Source organism: Plectropomus leopardus, chromosome 1 (genome assembly GCF_008729295.1).
Source record: "Plectropomus leopardus isolate mb chromosome 1, YSFRI_Pleo_2.0, whole genome shotgun sequence".
Classification (NCBI taxonomy): domain Eukaryota; kingdom Metazoa; phylum Chordata; class Actinopteri; order Perciformes; family Serranidae; genus Plectropomus; species Plectropomus leopardus.
In genome coordinates, this window is record NC_056463.1 from 40,471,911 (window position 1) to 40,488,919 (window position 17,009).

General features: G+C 37.5%; 1 pseudogene; it reads left to right on the forward strand.

Annotated features, from left to right (window-relative positions):
- Positions 1-17,009, forward strand: part of LOC121942092 — a 223,479-nt pseudogene that overhangs the window by 158,221 nt on the left and 48,249 nt on the right.

Below are 17,009 nucleotides of genomic sequence, written 5' to 3' on the forward strand. Positions count from 1 at the left end.
GTGAAAGGCGCATGGAAACAGCACAAGAACAGTCACGTGGTTCCACAGGGTTAAGTCAAAAAGTGAACTTGTGTTGCCAGAGCAGTTTGCTGTGGATTTATGAACTTTTGTATTTTAGTAAAAACAAAATATATATATGTACATCACCTGCCTACTTCAGAGCAAATGTAACAAGAAGAGAGAGCTTCTCGTAGTTTCTAATATGAAAAAAAATATATAACACACTGATTAGCTCCTACTTAGCTATCCAATCTCTAAACTGACAACGCTGTATTACCGGACTGATTGCTCCTTTAGTTTCCTCCTACAGCTGCGTTAATGTGTTTGATGCAGTGTTGCAGGAGAAAGAGGAGAAGTTGATTTCTTTGCTCCTGAGGCAAATATGTCTGCTGAATGAATGCTCTATTTCTGAAGCAGTTGTTCCAAGGTGAACAGAGGTCACGCCAATGTTTCAATACAAAATAAACTACCTGACAACAGCTCTTGTGCTGCAAATTAAAGGTTAATCCCTTTTTTCTTATGTTTTTATTTTATTTCATTTTATTTATTTATTTATTGCCTTTGGCTACTTTTTCGTGTACATTTTAAATAATTTCTTGTTGTTTTGGGCCATGTCTTTTTAAGTTTCTCATAGATATCAAACCAATTTGTTTAGGTGTGAAAGGGTTAACATCCAAATAGACTTCTGACAGGAACTTTGTGTATCATTATACCTGGAGGTCAACCCATAAAGGCAGCCTGACATTTGCACATCTGTTCTTTATGGAAGCGTGACTTGTGTGTGAGGAAAAAGTGGATGCTGTTATGTTATGAACAGACTTGCTGGAGGCTGGTGTGCTCTTGAACAGCTAGTCTGCACTGTACACCAGGTGAGATTGAATAAAAGATGGGATACTGGAACTAATAAAAAATATACTAATGCACTAATAAAAAAATCAAACTGCATTATGAATTTAATAAGCAGAAAAATGAAACAGCTCTGCCCTAACCAACACAGCTTTATCATCAAAATGTGCTCATCTCTCTGTCAAAATTTGTGTAATTTGACAAATGATCAACCACAGAGAGGTGTTCCCAAAACACTACAACTTTAGAACTGGATTTCACACAAAGGTGAGTTTGTAAACTTGTAATACGTAGCTTTAAAAAAAAAATTATATAATGTTGGATTAAGGCCAAAGAGCTGGCACAGGCCAACTCTTCAACCTTCCAGTTACCCAAAATGACCAACATTTATCTTTCATTTTAAATTCAGACTAAACAACAGTCAACACAAAGGGGCAGCTGTCAGGTGACAGGAACCAAACTCTGGACTCTTCCAGACATATACAAAGTTTTTTTATGTGTCATGTGCACAACAGTTGCAGTCCTTGGGAAAGAAATTCTTTCTGCTCAGGCTTACCCCAACAATACTCAATACTAATGCTAATACCAATACAATGTGCATTAAAAAAAAATCACAAAATGAAGAAAACAAAAAATCTAAGACATACACATTAAAATAGATGAGAAGGTAGAATGAAGGAATAGGATATGATATATGTAAAACAGAACAAAAATAAAATATAGTACTATGGTAGAGGTTCAGGTACAGTGGTGATAAAATTAATAAACTGCAGTTTGATACATACACACAATAAAAGCGGTATAGAACAATACACTGAAGAGGATAACAGTAAGTCAATAACTGAATAAGTAAACTGTAGAAAACTTACTTATTGAAAGATAGAATTTCATTGTAGCCATGTGACCTAATACATTCAGCGCAAGCTGCCACTGCCATTTTTGCAATTTCAGTTTGCACAGTTAGTTAATGGAAACCCACACAGTGTTATTGAAAACATCTTTCATTTAGTGTCTGTGGAGGAGCTCCACACTGTACATCCTATTACATCACAACTTTGATATTTAAACCTCTAATTTATGGATTTGGAAAAGAGTTGACTGTCTTAGACCATTGGAAGCACATGTATGAATTTTGAAAATTTGGTGAACTTTCCCTTTAAAAATATTATTGTTAATATTACCATTACTATTTTTTAATCTTTATTGTATTTATTACCAAGAGGAGCAGTAGCGAATGAGAAAGCTGCACAAGCAAACAACTTAGCTAACAAACAATGATAATAATAAATAGCAAACAATAAGAAAATTAATTATGTGGACATTTGCAAATTACCTCCTCTTGTACTGTGCCTTGGATGGCTTTTGCCTTCTCACTTTTTTTTTCCCCCACTCTAATGCTCTCCACATCCACTCCACTCCACTCCACCATATACCCATATAGCTATTATCTGCCCTTAGATCAGAGTACACTTGCATCTTTGAAGGCAATAGTAACAAATGGAGGGATGCCTGTGAGCTAGTACATGCACTCAACTGGAGCTGCACTGATTCATACACGCACACGTCATACGTCACTCTCCATATGTCATCTACTAAACACACCCTCCCAATTCAGTGGTCTATTTAAATTACAAAAATCTGCCAGCTCTCCCTCTGCCCTGTCAATGCTGCGCTGCCCCGCTGATAGCTCTTCCAGCCCCGCCTCCACTCCAGGATCCACCTGCAGGTTGTGGGGGGAAAATATTTAACCCCTTGAAACTTGGATCGAAGTCAGTTTTCGTGTGCTGCGTGGAAATGTTGTTGTTTTTCTTATTTTCAAAAGCTATTTAACCCTTAAAACCTAACTTAGCAAGAAATGTCCTGCAAATTGCAAATTGTCTCGAAACTATATGTTTGATTGTTATAAGCATACGTTTAAAATTATGTCACTGAAAACAAATTTATGCACATATTGTTAAGTTGCTGATGGCTTTCTACCCACTGCAATGAATTAGTAAACAGTGATAAGAGTTGACCTGAAAATTAGTTTCAAAAAGAGGATTTTTTTTTCCTTTCATTTATTTGTTTATTTTTTGAGGATTTTGGGAATTATTCTCCAGTTTGTTTTTAGTTTTCACTTTTTTTTCTTTCTTATTTTCCTTTTTTTTCTAAGGCTTTACTAATTTCCCTCTAATTTTTGGGTCATGTCTTGTTAAGTTGCTCACTGCTGTCAACCCATGTTTGATCATCCCTCGCCAGTATCTTATGTAAACATATCTGTCAGGAGTGATGAGGCTGGAGGCTAGACACCAAACTCTAAGATCTCCTGTTGAAATAAACTTATTAAACATGACTGAACTACAACTTGTTAGAAACACAACTCCCCCAAAGTGTTAGTGCTCTGATCCAATATATTCTTTTGGGGCTTTTAAATTAGTTGTTCCTTTATTATTTTCAGTCATTCCCTTTTAAAATATTTGAATTTATCAGTTTTGTGCAGTGTGTGAATCTGAGCCATGAGGCTGCTGTCATTCACTTTGCAGTGTAGCACGTGCACTCTGCAGCACACACCCCATAACTAAGGCTTTTCATAGCAGCAGCTTTATAATGTGACAGTGACAAGTGAGATTTTCAGAGAAGACACTAAATTACTGTTTGTTTGTGTACGATGTGCACGAGTGCCTGTTCTCATCTTGATTAAGACGGAGCACATAACACAGTCATCATGTGAAGATAAATCTCTCCACTCGCGTTGTTGTGATTACCCACGCAGTGTCAGCAGCCATATGGCTCCATCCCGCTACTTCTCAATGAGGAGGAAACAGTATCAGTCATCACGTCAGCAAGCACGCTCCCCAGCTGGAAAGCAGAGGCAGAGCCAGCCGTCCGCCAAGCAGACCGCTTTATCATCACTAACTCTGATGACTGATTTCTCCCACAAACCTCCTCTGTGTCAGAATACACATGATCTCTCAGTGAACACCTGATGGGCCATTTACATGACGACAGTAGGAGAGTGTGTGTCTGCTGGAGGAGCACTTTGACTCCCACATGGTGTTTTCAAATCTCCCAGTTGTTTGGACCTGCAAGTGTTATTCACAGTCTCCAGTGGATTATTCCTAATGATTTCTGTGACCCCTGACCTTTGCCCTAGCTCCTCCATCCGGCAGGGACACTTTGGTCAGTGATAAGGCTTTCAAAACTGCTGGACATGAAATTATCAGTTTTAACAGCCCCTATCAGTAACACTTTCTATGAAGACCACATCTATAATGCATTATGACAGCATTTATAGTGAATTATAATGCATTTATAATGCTTTATGAATACACTCATAAACACACATAATGCTTACAGATGCACTATAAAAATAGTCATAAACCATTATAGATTTGACTTATATTGATAATTATATATACTACTATACTAGACTATTATAAGTGACTAGCACGTAACAGGCTTGGGTCTCATGGATGCTCTGACTTGTTATAAACTGGAGGGTGAATGCTGGGGCTTATAATGCATTATAAATATATATACTCACTTATTCACACATAAACAATTACCTGTAGTAAGGACTCAGAGTGTGATATAACAGTCCATGCTGTATCATAAGTTACCATTGTATGTGTTAACTAAAGTGAGGTGCATACTGATGCATTTATAATAATTAAGGCTTCATCATAATGTTTCATTGTAGGTGTTAAGTAAAGTGTTATCACTTTAATGCCTTTATAAGAATATATGCTGTGTCATAAGTGATTAAATTGAACCATGCAATAGAATACTAAGAAAATACATTAAGACGATTGAAGAAGAATTCTGACAATGTTTCAGAGAGTGTTTGTAGTTGGATTTCACAAAGACTGGGGATCTTGCAGTGTCAGAGGTGGACAAAAACTGTTTGTAGCCCTTGAAATCCACAGTGAGTATGCTATATGCTGTAGCTACCTAGCTAGCGAACCACTGTCCCTATACCAAACAGGCTATCTGCAAGCTAAGTTAGCCACTGGGATGTTTACAATTAGCCTACAAGCTAAACATACATTTTAGCTGAAGATTGCTAGCTCCATTCATATACATGGATACATGATATGATTTTTGAAGCTAGCAACTGTACGTTCAAACATACATTTAGCTTGCAGGCTAATAGCAAACAATCTAGTAGCTAATGTTAGTTCACAGGTAGACCCTACAGTGGTTAGCTGGTTAGCTTACAGCATACAGCATACTTATCGGGGATTTCAGGAGCTGCAGCAATCGCTGTCCACTTTTTTCTTCTCCACTCTAACAGAGTACAAAATCTGAAGCCATGTCAAAGAAGAAATCTTATTAAATCTTATATAAAAAATCTTAGCACCACATTGTCCTCTTTTTCCACAGTCCATGATAAATGTAGCTAAATATGCAAATGTAAACTGTTTAACTGACTGAAGAATAAAACCAGAGGCAACAAGTACTAGCAATTCACAGCACAGTAGCAGTGGCCTACTACCCAATCACAGCACAGTAGCAGTGGCCTACTACCCAATCACAGCACAGTAATACAGACTACTAGCCAATCACAGCACAGTAATACAGACTACTAGCCAATCACAGCCCAATAGGGCTGCATTCAGGAAATGAATAATCTCAGTTCTCCTGTGGACAAGAGAGGCAAAGTGGATTTGAGCAGAGATAAAGACTGCCTCTTTGACATGGCCTCCCTTTTGTACCACTAAAGACTGGAGAAGATAGAAGTGGACAGACATACAGCTCTGAAATCCCTGGTGAGTACGCTGTGCGCTGTAAGTTAGCGAGCTAACCACTGCAGGGGACTCTGCAAGCTAACTTCAGCTACTGGATTGTTTACCATTAGCCTGCAAGATAACCGTCTGGTTCAATTCAAGATTGCTAGCTTCAAAATTCATATATCAAGTAATCATGTATTTTTGAACCAAGAAATCTAACTGTTTCCATTGCAGTTTTGCCAAATATGGCTTTTTTTAAACCACCTGAAATACCACCTCATGCCATCGTAAAAACTTTTTTTGCAATATATGTGAGTTTTTTTTTTCAAAACTGATGTTGTTTTGAAAGATGCTATTTCCATTAGACGTAGGCTATTTTATATTTTCAGTTTGAATTTGTGCAGTTTGAGGGTTAAAGGAAACCTGCATCGCGAGAGATGTTCTTTGTGCTCTTCAGAGGAATAAAAATATATACAGAGGTAGAGTTTCTCATGCTGAAAATATGTCATTTACCAGTTTCTTGCATCTCTACAAACTAAGTATTGTGTATGCATGAAATAGTCAGAACATATGGACAGTATGTTGACATGCTGTGGTGTTCCCTCCTCTCCTGTCCCTGCAGGGTGCTCTGCCTTTCGATGATGACAACCTGAGGAATCTTTTGGAGAAAGTGAAACTGGGAGTTTTCCACATGCCTCATTTCATCCCTCCAGATTGTCAGAACCTTCTGCGTGGCATGATTGAAGTGGATGCAGGCAAGAGGCTGACGGTAAGCTACGCACCTCACCTCACCTCACTTCACCTTACCTCACCTCACCTACCGCCCAGCCTGGCTGCAGAAGGAGAGAACTGAAATCCTCCATCAGTAGACCGGCTTTGCATTGGTACAGTCTGGGCTGTTGCCTCAGGGACTGCTCAGGCTAAATTTAGCAGAATTGCACCATGACTGGCCCTGCAGCGTCTACCCTCTGCATCACATCTTTTTATCTCAGGCTGAGGATTTGTTTTGGCCTAGAACAGAAACAATATCAAAATAACAAAGGGTGTATTTAGACAATGTGCTTTCACCAATGTTCTTTCTGCAGTTATTTGGACTTTGAATAGCTGGTTCGGAATAACTGCGGTAACATCTGTACGTCTTAGAAATGAGAGAAATCAGAAGTATAAATATTAATGTTTTTAGCTCAAATATGCAGCTTGTCAAGGGGGTAAGTGAAGTTGATATGAAAATCACTGGTTATTTATTCTAATTTCTGAGTATATTGACATTTTGACATGGCTTTAGGTTTCTTTTTATCATGACACATTAATCAGGGAGTCTGGGGGTGCTACTCTGTCCTTCAACTCATCTGTGGATTTGTTTTGCAAGTGCTGCTGTACAGGTTTAATTTAGGAGTAAAGTCCCATAGCCATTGCATTTGTGTATTTTGGTTATAATTTTGCAGAAAGGGAAAAACAATAACAAAAAAACAGACCTTCAGTCCTATAGTGTTTAAGTAGTCAAATAATACACCTACAATTAAAATTACATAAATCTTTGACAAAAAATGAAATAAAACAATAAAATAAATAAATCTCTTTTTTATTGCTCCTTTTAATCTTTTTTTGTTCTCTGTACATACTTAACATATCTTTATTATTATTTACACTGCTATTTTATTTTATTTTATTCTATGTTAAGTGCCTATTTTATTTAGTTGCTGCTCTCTTATTTGCTGCTGTAACAAAATTTTCCCTCATGGGATTATTAAAGTATTTCTATTCTATTTTATTCTAAATGCCGCTTGATTTATTATACTTTAAATGTGCAATAAATGTACAGTTTTAATTATTTTTATCACTGTATTAACTGCAATATTTGGTACATTATTTCAGCCACAGCAATCCTCTGTGTTTATTTAACATGTGACACATACTGTGTATATTGTATTTATTAGTATTGGTGTTCTTACTTTTGTGTATCTCTGTTGTTCATTGTGACATTACACACATATTTATATTTTTATATTTTCAACTTTTATACATTGCATTGTAGTATAAGGTACAGTTTTATGTTTTATACACTTTACACACTCAGCACGTTATCCATATTCTAATTAAAATATTCACATATTAGTGGTAATTGTCTATTACTGTATTTCTTAACATTTATATTTTTACACACTTACATACTCTGCATATTATACATTTATACTTTATTTTTAGATTTTTATATATTTACAAACAAGGGCTTATTTTTCTTACTATAATTGTATTTCTATTTTTATAATCTGTATTTTTATATAGTCGTGCTGGTACTTTTTTGTACTTGCGATAATACCCTAAAGTTGATGTCAGAGCGACTGTAACCACCCCCCACCCCCATGTATAAAGTGTTTTTGTTATTGTTTTGGAAATCATACACTGACATCAGCAAATAAACCAAATATGTACGAATGAATGCATGAATGAATAAAGTAGTTCCAATTGTGATAAAGCTCTCATCACATCTTGCCCCATCAAAGATGTATAAACATAACTATTATGTTTGTTTCACCCACAAGTGAAAGTCATTCATGTTTATTTCCTCCTCTGATTTGTCTTACAGTTAGAGCAGATCCAGAAGCACACATGGTACCTGTGAGTATATGTTTTAATATTTCCCTGTTTCTGTGTATGTTTAATGTCTGTGTGCATGTCTGCATTAACAGCTGATAGAGACATGCAGCAGCAGGTCACGGTGAATCAGTCTAATAATAATAGACTCATTAAAGCCAGATTTTCTGATCTGTGATGGAAACCTCTCAGAGAAGAAGCAGGTCCATTAGTGCTGACAGTGAGAACTCCATTTGTCACAAGGCTGAGTTCAGCTCAAACATCAGGACATTCAGTTGGTCCTAAAGGACCTCTGATAAAGCACAGTTCTGTTATTGATTTCAAACCGTCATTTAAGGTTTAACCAAAACATCCGCAAACTGATGTTGAGAATTTTATTAAGTGTCACTAAACTGTCCACTGAATGTCTTCAACAGTTGTCACATGGTTTTGTGTGATGCTAAAATAAATGTTATTGTTTCTGATGGAAGTTCTCACAGATCTCAAATCCTGTTGAGTATTACACATAATGATACCTTGCACAAACATGTACGGGTTGACCCATTTATTGCCAAAAAGTTTTCGCACTCACATGAGGTTCACTTCCAACCCATGGTCATTTGCTGCATATCCTCCCCTCTCTCTCGCCCTTTCACGCTTGCGCTGTCCTGTCAAATAAAGGCAAAAAAGCCAAAAAAACAACAGCCAAAAAATAACTAAATGAATAATTGCATTTCACTTATTTTTGTTCTTTTAAGCTCATGACATCTAAGTTGAATGTATCCCACAAAACACTTTTGATCCACATTTGTTTTTTTTTAACTTTGAAGAGGGCACGTTTTCTGCCAAAAAAAAACGTCAGCTTATGAAATCACATTAACACATATCAATAATGCCCAGGTGCTCTTGCTTCCCTTTCAAGTTAATAAACTTGTTTGCTTGCTTATCAGCAGCTCTTATGCAGAAGGAGATGCCTCTCTTCAGGTTTGAGCTGCCCAGTGTGCTCTGTTAAAGGCTTTTTCCACCATAATATGATTTACATTTGGAGGGAAACTGGATAAAAGTCAACATCAACAAAGGTCAAGCAAAAGCTGGCAGTTATCTGCCACTTAAGTCTAAACTGATTTCTCCGTGACTTCTAAAACGGACTGAACATCTAAGCTCAGTGGCAGTTTTGCTTGTGGGTTAGCTTCCTGTGTTATGTTGCAGAGCTGGAAAGAACGAACCGGAGCCCGAGCAGCCTGTCCCCAGGAAGGTGGCCATCAGGACTCTGGCTGCAGCTGAGGAGATCGACCCCGACGTCCTGGAGAGCATGCACTCTCTGGGATGCTTCAGAGACAAGGACAAACTGACCAAAGACCTGCTGTCTGAGGAGTGAGTGAGGAGGAGGAGGAGGAGGAGGAGGGGCAGGGGGGAGGAGGGGTGGAGGGAGCAAAGAGGCGATAAAAGCACGGAGGAAGCAGATTAAAGAGAGAGCGAGGGTGGTGAAGGAGCTGACAGGGGAGGTAGAGAAATATATGAGACGGCAGAGAAATTGTCACTTTGATGAATTCTTCCATTTAATATGTCTGTAATGATGGAGCATCTTACAGTCCCACTCTTAACCAGTGGGTGTTCAGCTGATGGCGGGCTTTCGGACTCTCTTCTCTCTCCAGAGAAAACCAGGAGAAGATGATCTACTTTCTGCTGCTGGACCGAAAGGAGAGGTATCCGAGCCACGAGGACCAAAACCTGCCACCACGCAATGAGATCGGTAGGCCAGTCCAGCTGAATAGTCATCCTTATCGTATGCCATTACCGGCAGCATTTCAACCTGATGCCGTCCAGCAGCATATCATGCAGATACAACATGTTATGTCCGGCTGCATTTTCAGGCAGGTGCCATCCAGGGGCGTATCATAATACTGCGAACGGTTCTGTCTGGCTGTTTTTTCAGCTGATGCTGCCCAGAAGCATCTAAGATGCAAAACGTGGCTATTGGCATCGACAACTTATGCAGAAATCACTGCAAAAGTGGTGGTATATGACAGCTTTGGAAAGAGCTCTTTATTTTAAGTTGTTACAGGAGGCATTTTAAAGTGACACAGTGCGGCAGCGTATCATACTGGTGTGACAGGTGGCTTTTTTCGGCAGTAATGCTGACCAAACAGCCGTATTTGATCACTTGGAAATGAGAACTGGTTGGACATTCCCGTCAGCCCTGTATTTTGAGAAAGGAACATTTGTCCAAAAAGTATTCTTTTTGTGTGGGCCCACATCTTTATTAAGTATGCATTTAGCATATATTTCACCACTGAGCACAATAGGTCGACTATGTTTTTTTTCCTACCCTTTATCTTTCAAGCGCTGCACCAGTTCACTTAGAAACCAAGTGCAATGAGCACAATGGGTAGTTCATGGAGCATTCCCCAAAAAAATACACAGTGGCCTAAAGGCATTGAGCTAACAGAAAAAGGCTTGGTTTTAAACTGATATGTTATATCACTTATTTTACCTTCAGATTGAAATATTACATTGCTATTTTTGGGTAACCCTCCACATAGAAATTAATGAATGCTCATAGAGATTAAAAAAACAACAATAAAGTAGGGAATATTTCGTTCACTTATTGATACTGTTAGTTGACTTTTAGTGAGTTGGATTTTTAACTAGTTTCTGTCCTTTCGTTCCTCTCCTCATTGACCTTTGACCCCTGACCCTGCTCAGCAGACCCTCCCAGGAAGCGCGTGGACTCGCCCATGCTGAGCCGTCACGGAAAGCGGAGACCTGAGAGGAAGTCCATGGAAGTGCTGAGCGTCACAGAGGGAGGATCTCCCGTACCGGTACGACGAGCCATCGACATGGCAACCCACGGTCAAAGGTAAGAGACTGGGATCTGCATGTGTGTTCATGAGCATGGACAAACATGTCTGACACACACACACACAGGGCAGTCAAGAAGATTTGCTGTTGTATAAAGTGTTATTGATAATGGTTGTTGATAAATAATGTATTTAATCTCAGTTCAGTAGAATAAGGGAAGGAGGCTCAGCTCAGCAGCACTTCCTCAAAATATGACCGTTTTTTTCAAACTGATGTCACACACGCCATCTGTTTGCCCTCAGTACGCCCTTAGTTCACTTCCTCACTCTGCTGAGCTCTGTCAGGTTCACCGTGAGCTCCGTCCACAGCTGCAAATCCTTTCCTCCTTCACCGAACTGCACTTAAATACATGACACATCGTTCTGGCTCCGTCGGTTCAAGATTTACAGTACATATCAGATCAGACCTGACAAAAACTCCTGTTCAGTGCAGCATTAGCTCTGCTGGAAAATCCCATCAACAGTTAAAATGCATGAACAGGACTCTCAGGTTTATGCGTGGTGTGTGTAAAGTGTGCATGGAGCATGCTGTCAAGAAGACTGAAGCATTCTGGTTTAAGAAGATGTAAACTGAAATGTGTTTGGCAAGTTGGTGCATTAAGTGGTTGTGGATGTTTGTATTTTTGGGACAGAATGTAGCAGGTTCTAAGAGTCAGAGGAAATCAAAGAGTACTAACGTTTGAAAAGGGCCTCAGAAATGTGTCTTAGCAGTAAATCAAAAAAAAAAACATCAACATAATTTTTATTCCAGGTGACATGAGCCTAAGAACTGAGCCGAGACACATCTTACTGTAATCAATAATGAATGGTTACTACAGACTTATAACTTGTTATTTGTCAAGCAACTAATGCAAATCAGGTTGTGGCACAAACAAACAAACAAACAAAAACACAGTACAAGCTTTATCAACACCTGAAAGTAGAAACTGCATACTTTATCCAGAGGTATAATGCGTTTGGGCCCTGAAAAGTATTCCTTTATGTTTTAGTCCAGTTACTCAAACTTATTTAGTGTAGTGCTTTACATTTTAAATTTTTTCCCCCACTGTAAAGCCACTGTGTTCCGGGTTACTTTTAATTTTTATTACTTATTCACGGAAGGACATGTACACTAACCCTCTAAAACCTCAGCAAATTTGCTTGATCCAAAAACATAGAAAGCAATGAGCAGCTTAAAAGAAAAAGTAATTAAAAAGTGACAGGAAAAAATAATACAAAACATACAAAAATAAGAAAATTAAAAAGACTAAAACATGAATAAATAATAATATTTTTTTGATAATCATGGTAATTAAAAATATGTTTTCCTTGTATTTTTTCTTAGGTTTTTTTGATAATTGTGTAATGATTCTCTCTGTCTTTTTTAATTAATAACATTTTTTTAAAGAATTTTTTTTAGCATTTGAGGCATTTGAGTGTGAAAGGGGGAGAGAGAGTGGGGACGACATGCAGCAAAGGGCCTTGAGTGGGAGTTGAACCTGAGGCTGCTGTGGCAAGGACACTGCTCTATTCATGGGGTGCCTGCTTTAACCACTCAGCCACCGATGCCCCAAATTAATTTAATTTTTAATCAACTTGTCCATTATTATCAGTATCACTTAAAGGTTACTGGTATCATAATTTTATTAACAATACCCAGCCCTTACTATAAATATTACTATGTGAGCATTATAAAACCATTTTCATTAACACGGGATATGTGTTCGGCCATTTAACACACATGGGGGGAAAAGGCGATGGCCAACTTGGCAAGAAATGTCCCACTAATTGCAAGAAATTGATAGAAGGTGACAAGAAATTTACCTAAAAAATACTTATAAAAAAAGAAGGGAGAATTATTGGAAAAATAGAAAAAAAAGCAAACATTTCCACAATCCTAAACAATTTTAATAATTTTATATTTATGTATTATTTAACGGAAGACATATAATAAAAATTCTTTACTACTAATTACTTTAAAAACTTTTTAAAGTAATTTCTAAAAAACACATTTATTTTTTTTAAATAACATTGATTGATTGATTTATTGATTGATTGATTGATTGATTTCTTACTTTGAGGTTCTTGTAGCCTGTTTTACTTCTTTTTTTCTGCTAATTATGGGGCCATGTCTTGTTAATTTGCTTGTTGGCCTCACATCATGTTTTTGACAGAAATTAAACCAATTTGCTCAGCTTTTAAAGAGTTAAACCTGTGTGGACCTCAATATCATTCAGAGAAAGTGTTTAATAATATATAAACTTTTAAAAAGTACTTTGACAGAGATTGAAAACACAAGACTAACAAAAGGAATGTAAGGCAACAAAAGACTGTGAGAAAAAGAATTTGATCATGAAGAAAAGAGTGATGATGTACGGCCATACTGTAAACACAAAATAAAAGATAAAAACATGCCATCACATGGCGTCAAATTGAATCAAACTTTGGTCAAAAGTGTTAACAGCTTTCACACTTAGCACTTTCCCTCAGTCTGCATTCACTTGACCATCATTAGTTCCTCTGAATAAGGAGAAAGCACTGTACTGCAATATTGATGAAAATGAAATTGCAGTACAGTACACGAAAGTCTTTCCAAAAGTAAAAAAAAAAAAAAAAAGATTTTTACCTCCCACCTCCTCCAGGAGCTGCTTTGATCCCACATTCTGCAAAATGATGACAGAAGAAGTTCAGTTTGATGTAGAAATTACTGATGAGAGGAGATTTATTCCACAGGAGGTTTTATATCTTTAGTTTTCCATTTAACACACACTTATCCTAAAATCTAAAAACATGACTGACTAAGAACTCATTAATAGGGCATCGAAAAACTTGTTTTTGATTTTTACTTGCCTTACTGCCATTTAAAGGTCAGCAGTCTAAAGGCAGAGCAATAAATCTGCTCTCACATCATCATTTTCATCATTTAAAGCCTTCAAAGTGGAAACAAATCATTTCACATAAAATTCATTTGAGGGTTACTTACAAGCTGAGCGAGTGGAATTTAAATTCATATGAAAGCTCAACTTTAATCTGGACCTGTGATCAGAGATAGTCATTTTCCACCCGTTTTAATAGAGATACCCAGTTAGAGAGAGAAAATTATCCACACATGCAGACTGAACACTTGGCACATTGTGTTTGAGTTGGATACAGATAAAGGCTGCTGACTAAAACCTTAAAAGTTATGCTGATTAACACTAAGGATGGAGCCTCTTATGTCTCAAGTTTTCAGCTGTATTGCTGTTGGAAGGGTTGGTTTTTAACTAAAGAAACATAAAGTTAAGATTATTTTATTCTCTAAAGCAGACAAACCAGATGTTCAGAAGACAAATGTCCCTCAAAAGCCCTAAACACTCATGTGTGTTATTATGTGTTCTGGCTAATTAGACAGGTCAGCTAAAATGGAATAAAGAACTGCTCCACAGACTGTGTATAAAGGGAAAAAAGCATTCAGCAGCTTTCAGATTTTTGCTCTGTTTTATGGATGAATTTATTTGCCATAACTAAACTAAACAGCCATTGGTTTTAAGTTTTGCTGCATTCGTGTGATTCAAAATAAGAACGAAAACTTTTCAACTAGGAAAATTCACATAAACGGCCTCTCATGAGAACAGCCTCTCTGAGATTATTTTACAACAGGAGTTGCCAACTTGATGTTATAAATGCATAAACAAGTCAATGTTTGGTCAATGGTAAGAAACCTTTTTATTAATTCATGTATTAAATATCAATTTTTGATCACATAATATTACTTATGGTTTTTGGCCTAGATTAACTAGAAATGTTTGGGGTTTTTTTTAGCATAAATCCTGATAACAAGTCAGGTAAAGCTATTTTTAAGCTATATTTTAGTGGTTTGAAATACATATCTTTGAAATCATGTCTCACCTTATCCGTTTGCTCCTCATTGTAAAGAATAAACAGGAAACAGCTATTGACCTCTTCTTTAAACGCTCTTAGCATTAAAATGCAACCCATCCTCTTTGTAGCTTCCTTGTTCCCACTTTCTGACCTCAAAGTGCATGAACACAACAAAGTCGGAAAAACGACTTCCCAACTCAGAAACTATGAACCTTCCAACATCACACAAACGCAGCATATGTTTCAGCTCCAATTCGTCTTCTGACTGGCTTCTTCTCGATGCTCATGGGTATTGTAGTGTTCAGAGCCATCCAGCGTCACAACAGATTAACGAGAAAAAAAAACACAGTTTGTTGAAGAAAACTGGGGATGTTATTAAGAGTAATTCCATGTATCGTTTCTGTTGACAGTGTTCATACTGTCAACAGAAACGATACATGGAATTACTGTTTAAAGTTAAAATTATAAAAAATGATATATATATATGTGTTTATAGAAACGTGGGTTATAAAAAGAGCAAATAGGAAACAGATATTTTCTTTTTTTTTTAAGTTATCAGAACCTTAACCATAACCATAAACCTTTTTTCAATCTAACCCCATCCCATCCCACAGACCTCTTTCATGGATAGCAAGTGGCCACTGGAATTATGAAGCATTAGAAATGTACAGTAAAAATTGGATTGGATTGGAATAAAATAAAATTAAATAATCCTAGACGGAACATTAGTTAAGGTAGTGCAAGTGCTGGTACAAAAAAAAGAAAAGAAAAAAGAAGAATAAACAAAAGTAATGAAAGAAAAAAGAAAAAAAGGGTAGTCTCTAATATCCAGGCTATCGAGCCAGACTATTGGAGACCTAAACGAGAATGAGTAGCTTGCACAGCCTCTGCACAGATGCACAGGCACAGACATCTTGATCAAAGTTAAAATTGAAGTTTCACACGGGACACACACGGTCTTCTGGGTGAAAGTTCTGTGTTTGTTTGACCCATTCATCCTCCGGTCCTTCCCGCCCCATGCAGACTTTCTCAATCATTATACAACGTCAGTTGCTCGGGCCGTCTAGTAATGGTGTGGCCTAGTGTGTCTCATACAGGGTACATACTTAAGGGTGCCTCCGTGCGAGGGACTCTATAGATTTGATGAACGCCCTGGAATTTCCTTGTCTGCACAGGGTGAATCCACTAATTGTGGTGATTCATTTGAAATAAGTAGATTTTTCTACAAAATTCTACTGTTTAAATGTTGGTGTCACCAGGCCTATACTGGCTTCTCATGCAATTTTATTGTCGAGCTGTAGAGGAGAGACGGGTCTCTGTTGCTGTTGCCTCAGGTCACTTTTACTCTTTGACATGGTAACGTTGTGTTTTAAATGTTTCACAGCAACGAACCTGTTCCACAGACACACAGCAGACATTAGACTTGAGAGTGAGAGATGATTCTTTTTTTTTTCTTAAAACTTTTTCTGTTAACAGAGTGCCTATATGTCAGCAGGTGTAACCGCAGAGCAAAGCTTGATTAGCTGCGGTGCTGTTATCAGTCTCTGAGGGTCTCTTCTTGCCAATGAAAGATTCAGAAGGGATATTCAAGTTGAATATGGCTGTGTAAACAAGTTCCGGAAATAGTTTCTTTACCTTGAGGAAGTGTGTTGAATGTCGCTCTGACTGGAGCATGCCCCATGAATGTACTCCTCCTGATTTTGTCTTCTGATTTCTGGATCAGTGCATGCAATAAGTTTTTGTCTTGCTCTTTGTCATATTTTTTTGGTTGTTTTTTTTTCTTTTTCATTTTAAAGTGCTAAATTTGTTACAAGCTCTGTTTGTTTTGATGCATGCTCAACATTAGAATTCCCCTTATGTAACTACCTTTCTGTCTGTGTCTTGATTTTCTGTCTGCCCCCTTTTTAGCAAATCTGTTTTCAGTAAAAGCTTGGATATCACAAACGCTAACTGCAGCAAGGAAGAAAGGTATTGGTCGGCTCCGTTTGTGTTTGTATGTTGTGTCAGATCCATTTTGTGCACTTCCTTTTTTACCATCCATTAGTTAAGTTTTCTTTTTTTAACATTCAATGCCTGAAGTCCTTGACATGTCTTCATCCTTCACTTTTAAATGTAGCACTTTTTTTTAGCTGAAACATTCTATAAGCAGTAACTTTATTACAGAAATGTAATAAATTTA